The sequence below is a fragment of the Amblyomma mixtum genome, chromosome 1 (genome assembly GCF_055824585.1).
Source record: "Amblyomma mixtum isolate Tamu chromosome 1, ASM5582458v1, whole genome shotgun sequence".
NCBI lineage: Eukaryota > Metazoa > Arthropoda > Arachnida > Ixodida > Ixodidae > Amblyomma > Amblyomma mixtum.
Window position 1 is genome coordinate 300,315,848 of NC_143012.1, and position 6,000 is coordinate 300,321,847.

Consider the following 6,000-nt stretch of genomic DNA (forward strand, 5'->3'; position numbering starts at 1 on the left):
AACGGTGCGTGAGTGATCCTTCAGTGGCCTTGTCAGATTTGGAATTTAGGTACTTAAATAACCGGGTGCACACGCGCGATGCTCCTGTTTAGATCATCTTGCACGCCTTGCACGTAATCTGTTATGACGTACGCAGTCGTGGGTGGTTATTGTATATATTTGTTCTGTTCTTTCTAATAAACCTTAGTTGCGAGTCAGCGCTTGTAGTGTCTCCCCTTTTTTCTGTGTTTGCTGTCTTAGTTTGCGCTGTTTTTTTTCACCATCAAAGCTCGAACCTGGTCCGCCTAGCTCGGCGTGAGGCCCAGCCCGTGCCCGTCCCCGCAGCACCGAAAGAGGTAAATTGCTTACTGTGTGCAGGTATATACTCCCCGTATACAAGTAAAGAAGCGGCTGGCAATAACGCTTGAAAAAATTGTTTGGCAAACACAAAAAGAAAAGGTAAGGTTGTTTTGCCCGCTCAGCTTTTTGAATAGAAATCTCGTCTGTGAGTGTAGCTCCGAAGTTCCGAGACCCAAATGAAAAGCGTTGCATACGCGCTCAACTACTTTGTGTTACCTAGCTGACATCCTTCTGAGAACTGCGAGGATGCTATTCACATAAGGAGATTTGATGAGAACTAAATCAAGTCGCGAAATCTTTAATATTTCGTGGCCTAATTAAATATTTTGCTATAAATGTTCACAATACTTGACATTCTTTTTAGGTGCTATCAGTTTCCTCCAGATCATTGTTGTTACTGCCAATTAAGCGTACTTCTTCTTTTCCATGGCATAGATAGTAGCCCTCGTGAGTCCACGCGTCATAGAATGCACGAAAGAAAAATCGCGAAAAGACTCGCAGATATGCTAAATAAAACGCCGTTCTGGAATAAATTACATTTGCTCACCGATTTTTGATAAGACAAGCCGGCGAGTGCAGTAAACTCCCAAAAAACATTTGCATGCCCCCCCCCCCCGCCTCCTCTGTCCTTTTTTTTCTCTCTCTCTCTCTCATTCATTTCTGCGAGACCACTGGTTACGCAGACACTGCGCTGACAGCCTGCACTTGGCAGGATCGCTTTGTTACCATAGCGCTTCCAAATCAGCGCGCTGGCGGCCGCACACAGTCCGGTGCTTGTTCGGAGTCGGGACGGGCATAAAACGTTGCGTATAAAGGTCCCGTTTCAAGAATCGGGCCAATTGGGCTTTTTTTCAGTGCTCTACAACGTTTCACTTACCTTCCGTGACTGAAAGCTTGTCTTCTAATCTCTAAATCACTGAAATTTATTAGTTCGAGACCTTAAGGTTCCTTACGGGTACCATGGACTCCAAGAGAAGGCAAGCGTAGGAGGGGGCGGCAGAAAGTCAGGTGGGCGTATGAAATTAAGAAGCTTGCAGGGGCACGGTGGCCGCAACTCTCAAAGGACAGGGTTAATTGGATAGATATGGGAGGAGCCTTTTCCCTGCAGTGGCCGTAGTCAGGCTGATGATGTTGATTATATTGCTCATGAGGAAGAAAATCCGGCGTCGTTGTCCACGTGAAAGCCTACGTGACCTCATGACGTCATCGTTAGCGCCTGCATCATCAGGGAGGAAAGCAAAATAAAATTTGTTTAAAATTTCTCTCGAATTGGATTCCGAACCTAGGCCGGCACGAATTGATCAGCTTCGTTGGCCACTCAGATCACTGCGCCATCACCTCATTTTTTTTTTTTTTCAATATGGTATCTGTTACAGCGATGCAATGTTTTATGTACATCAGCTATGTACAAATATTGCGAAAACAGTGACAAATCAACACGATGCATAACACGACACATCTAAGCAACCAAGCACGAGAAAAGAGGCAATGCAGAACACATAATTAAAACATCAAATTAAGACACACCGAAGGTACAAAGCACTAGAAGAAAGGCAATGATTGGTTCGGTTTATTGTGGTTTAACGTCCCAAAGCGACACAGGCTATGAGGGACGCCGTAGTGAAGGGCTTCGGAAATTTCGCTCACCTGGGGTTATTTGACGTGCACTGACATCGCACAGTATACGGGCCTCTAGAATTTCGCCTCCATCGAAATTCGGCCGCCGCGGCCGGGATCGAACCCGCGTGTTTCGGGCCAGCAGCCGAGCGCCGTAACCACTCAGCCACCGCGGCGGGCTGCAGGCAGTGAAGAACACACCAGCCACTCCGGTTCGGTATACAATCATTCCACTGAAGTGTCTTTTGCAGAAACAATTAACAGAATCACAATGTCTGTTCATCTTGCGCGTTTTCCAGATGGCGTGTAATTCAACCAGAAAGAAGGTGTCTAAGCGTTCATCAACAAATAGCAGGGCAGTGAGATATCGTACAGAATGCGATGTCAAATTATTTTTTTAGATCGCAGCTTTACGCGCCTGTTAGTGCATTCCGCGTCGTCGTAGGCGTAACACGCCACCTGATAGGTGGCTTGGCAGGTAATAGCAGAGTGAAACGCCACCTGCCACGGCGAGAGCGGAGGAGGAGTGGTGGTGGTGGTGGTGAAAACTTTTATTTTGTGAAATAGAGTTTGGGAGCCACAGAGTGGCCCCGCTACATGGTCGGCGTCCCTAGTCCGGGACACCGCATGACGAGGCCCCGTCTCTCGCCCGTTTCACCAGAGCCCTTTGGGACTCAAGCGAGGAGCAGTTGAGGAGGGCAGTCTCTCATGCCTCTCTGGAAGGGGTAGGGGAAGGGGGGAGGTGGGGATTTTGAGTACATGCCCACACCATGTGGAAGATATCACAGGTCTCCCCACAGTGTGGGCATCGCCCATCCGTGTTAGGATCGTAATGTTTTATGATTGCAGGACAGAGTAGAGTACCTGTCTGCAGGCGCCTTAAATTTCGCTCCTCCGTCTTACTCAGCCCTTTTGCAGGGGCCGGGAAAAGGCGGTGGTTGTCGCTATAATGTGTTAATATTTCCCTGAATCGCAGCAGCGGCTGGTTAGTCTCCGAGTGTCGTCCGCGGCAAGGGTGTCACTGTGGAGCATAACAGCATACTCCATGTAATACGGCCGAAACGCCGACAGTTATCACACCGGGGAGTACGGCAGTGACGGCGTATATGCCCAGCTTTGTTGCTATGGGGATTCGAGGGTGACCTTCCTGGGACAAAAACCAGGCACTGTAGAGCACAAACTATCAGGAGGTGAGTCATGTAGTAGACAGTGACGCCATCAGCAAGAGGCAAGGCAGTGTCTCTATTGAAAGTACGCATCCCCTCCGTTTCCGAAACTCCTGTGTTCCACAGTGATGGAAGTGACCTTTCCCCAAGCCTTCCACTACAATGTGAAATCTAGGTATTGTGGGAGCCAAAGAAGCTTGAGCCTGATATTCTTCGGTTCTGGGTGAATGAGCAGACAGCGACGATATTTCACCTGCAACTCTCCGGAGCTCACAAGCTTAGCTTTGGCTAACGCTGTCTTGCAAGTTACATCCTCACGTGGGACCTCTGGGACTGTACGTTGGAACTGATTTCACTTAGGTCGACGACACCACTTAAGGAATCTTTAAAGCCACGATAGGGACAGCCAGCAAGGTCACATGCAGAAAAACGCGGCTTAAACCCAGCTTACCAGCATGCAGACCGGGCAGAACAATACGGTAAGTATTACTGGCGGCAAGCGCCGCAACAGTACCTCGGCCTGGGGCCGATTTATCCATTTCAGAGGATATCAAATACGCGACCGTTTGGAACATCATCTTCGTCCTGCTCCACTGCATCTTTAGGACTGCCCCGCAGACCCACCGCCCAAAGAACTCCAGAAGCTTGTAGGCTCGCAAAAGTGGGAGACCCTGCTGGCCAGCTTTAATCCGGAAGTACATGTCCGGGTCACAGCTCTAGCCCAAGCGGTCGCATTCAGCACTGATTGAGGGCCATCTGGTGGGGTCGACAGAACCCACCTCCACTTCCAGTACCGATACTAAAGTTTTATGATTGACTGACTGCGCTATCACCGTAGCACAACACACCGCGTGCTAAACTTCCAATCGCGCGCTGGGTTTGTGTATCGTGGTCTTCATCAATTCCATACGGGCGGCGTGAACCGCTGGCCATTGCGTTAGAGTAGTACGCCATCGCCTCAGCTTACATGCTTACACATCGTTTGCATGCTTTCGCATTCGCAGCACGTAATTTGAAGTGCCCTGTATAATTTTTAAACTATCTTGAAATAACACAAATGACACCGAACATTAGAATAATGTTAAAAAGCTGTTGTGTAAGTTGAAGAGGTGTTAAGCGTTTCATTGGAACGTTGCGCTAATGTTAAAGATTAAATAAAACTAGATGTTAAATCATAAACATCAGTTTAGAGCTCAAGCTAAGCATTAATGCTAATTATCATCAGCATAACTTCAACTCAATTGAATTTTAATTTTTCTCATTTCTAAGATACAGAATTTGCAAACACATTTTTGGTCCTGTAGCCGGGGGCCAGTTGAGGTCCAAACTAAGAATATATACTGACAATTTCAAAAAGGCAGAACTTGAGCAGAAATGTGTTAATATCCTACTACGATCAGTAGACAACACTAAAATCAAAACAGTCGTAAATAACACTAGTACACAACTCTCGGCAAGAACACAAATGTAACAGTGAGACACATAACAAGAACATTCGTACGCAGAGCATAATTATAAACTTTTTTACTACTTGAAAATAAGTAGTAGGAGTAAACACAGAGATAAAGTTAAAATGTTACGGTACATAAATCTTTTCTGTCAGGTGATTTTTACATGCACAAGCTCAATTGAGTGACTCGGAGAAACGAGTAGCGTGTTCCAGATTTTTACCTCCGCAAACTGTACGAAACTTTTCCAACTGCATAACAAAGGCATCTCCCATATCTCATCCGCCCACCTGGTTATGCTAATCCTGGGCTCACTGCTATTATAATGCTCAAATCACAGCTATAAAATGTACGGCAGTAAGGTTAAAAGCTGGAATAGTTAAATTGGATTCGGGATGGAAGTGGCGCGGAGGACGAATTCACAAGATTGAGTACGACAGAAGAAGTAAGCGGTTGTGTCGTGTTTTAAGGCGGAAGCCTTTAATGCCTCCTCGTTGTAAGCAGGAGTTGTCGACAGAAATGTCACGCTTTTCAATTGGTCGAAACGGTCGTGACGTCACAGTGCGCGAATTTCAAACGAGGCCAATTGTACTTTGGCTAGTAATCATGCAACCAATTAAAGGGCTCTTATAGTGATGCTCCAAGTGAGTGGGAATGAGTTTAATTAATTCATTAATCACCCAATTAGCCTAATAAACCTTTCTAATCAGACCAGATAAATAAATAAAACCGAGTAGGATATTGGTCGAGTTCGGTAATCGAACCCCGGTCTCCGGAATGCGAGACGAGCGTGCTAACCACTCCGCCATGCCACCTCGATGGTTTGGAATGAACATAGGCGCGTCTAGTGAATACGATGTCTTCGTTCACTCCCATCTTCCTCCCTTCCCGTTACGGCGATGTTCGGGTGTCCACCGAGCTATGCGAAACAGATACATTTCCTTTCCTCAAAAACCAATTTACCGACGAGCAAGGAGTAGAGCCGAACGGGCGATGGTGTTCTGGGGACTGGGGAACGCCGACTGCGCTCGGAGCGAGCGGACACATCTTATATGCGGTCCGCGATTTTCCGACGATTTCATCAGTTTCCGACTATTTACAGCCACCAATTTTTCACAGGACGGCCCGCCACCCATCCGGCGTCACCTGTGGGACTTTTAACCACTTTCAGGCGAGTGCCTTCAACTTTACGGCCGATTTGCGGCCACGCCCGACCGCGGGAGCTAGGCCTAACGGCTCAGCACGCCTAGTGTGTGCTCTGCTCCCAGCTGCGGCGGCGACGCCCGCTTCGCCTCGACGGCGCTTCCCTGCATTTCAACATGCAGTACACAGTCACCGGCACGGATGTTACCGCCGCGGAGCTGGCCGATGGCACTTGGACGGCGCTCGAAATGCAACGCCGCTACAGACGCCCGCCACCACCGGCAACG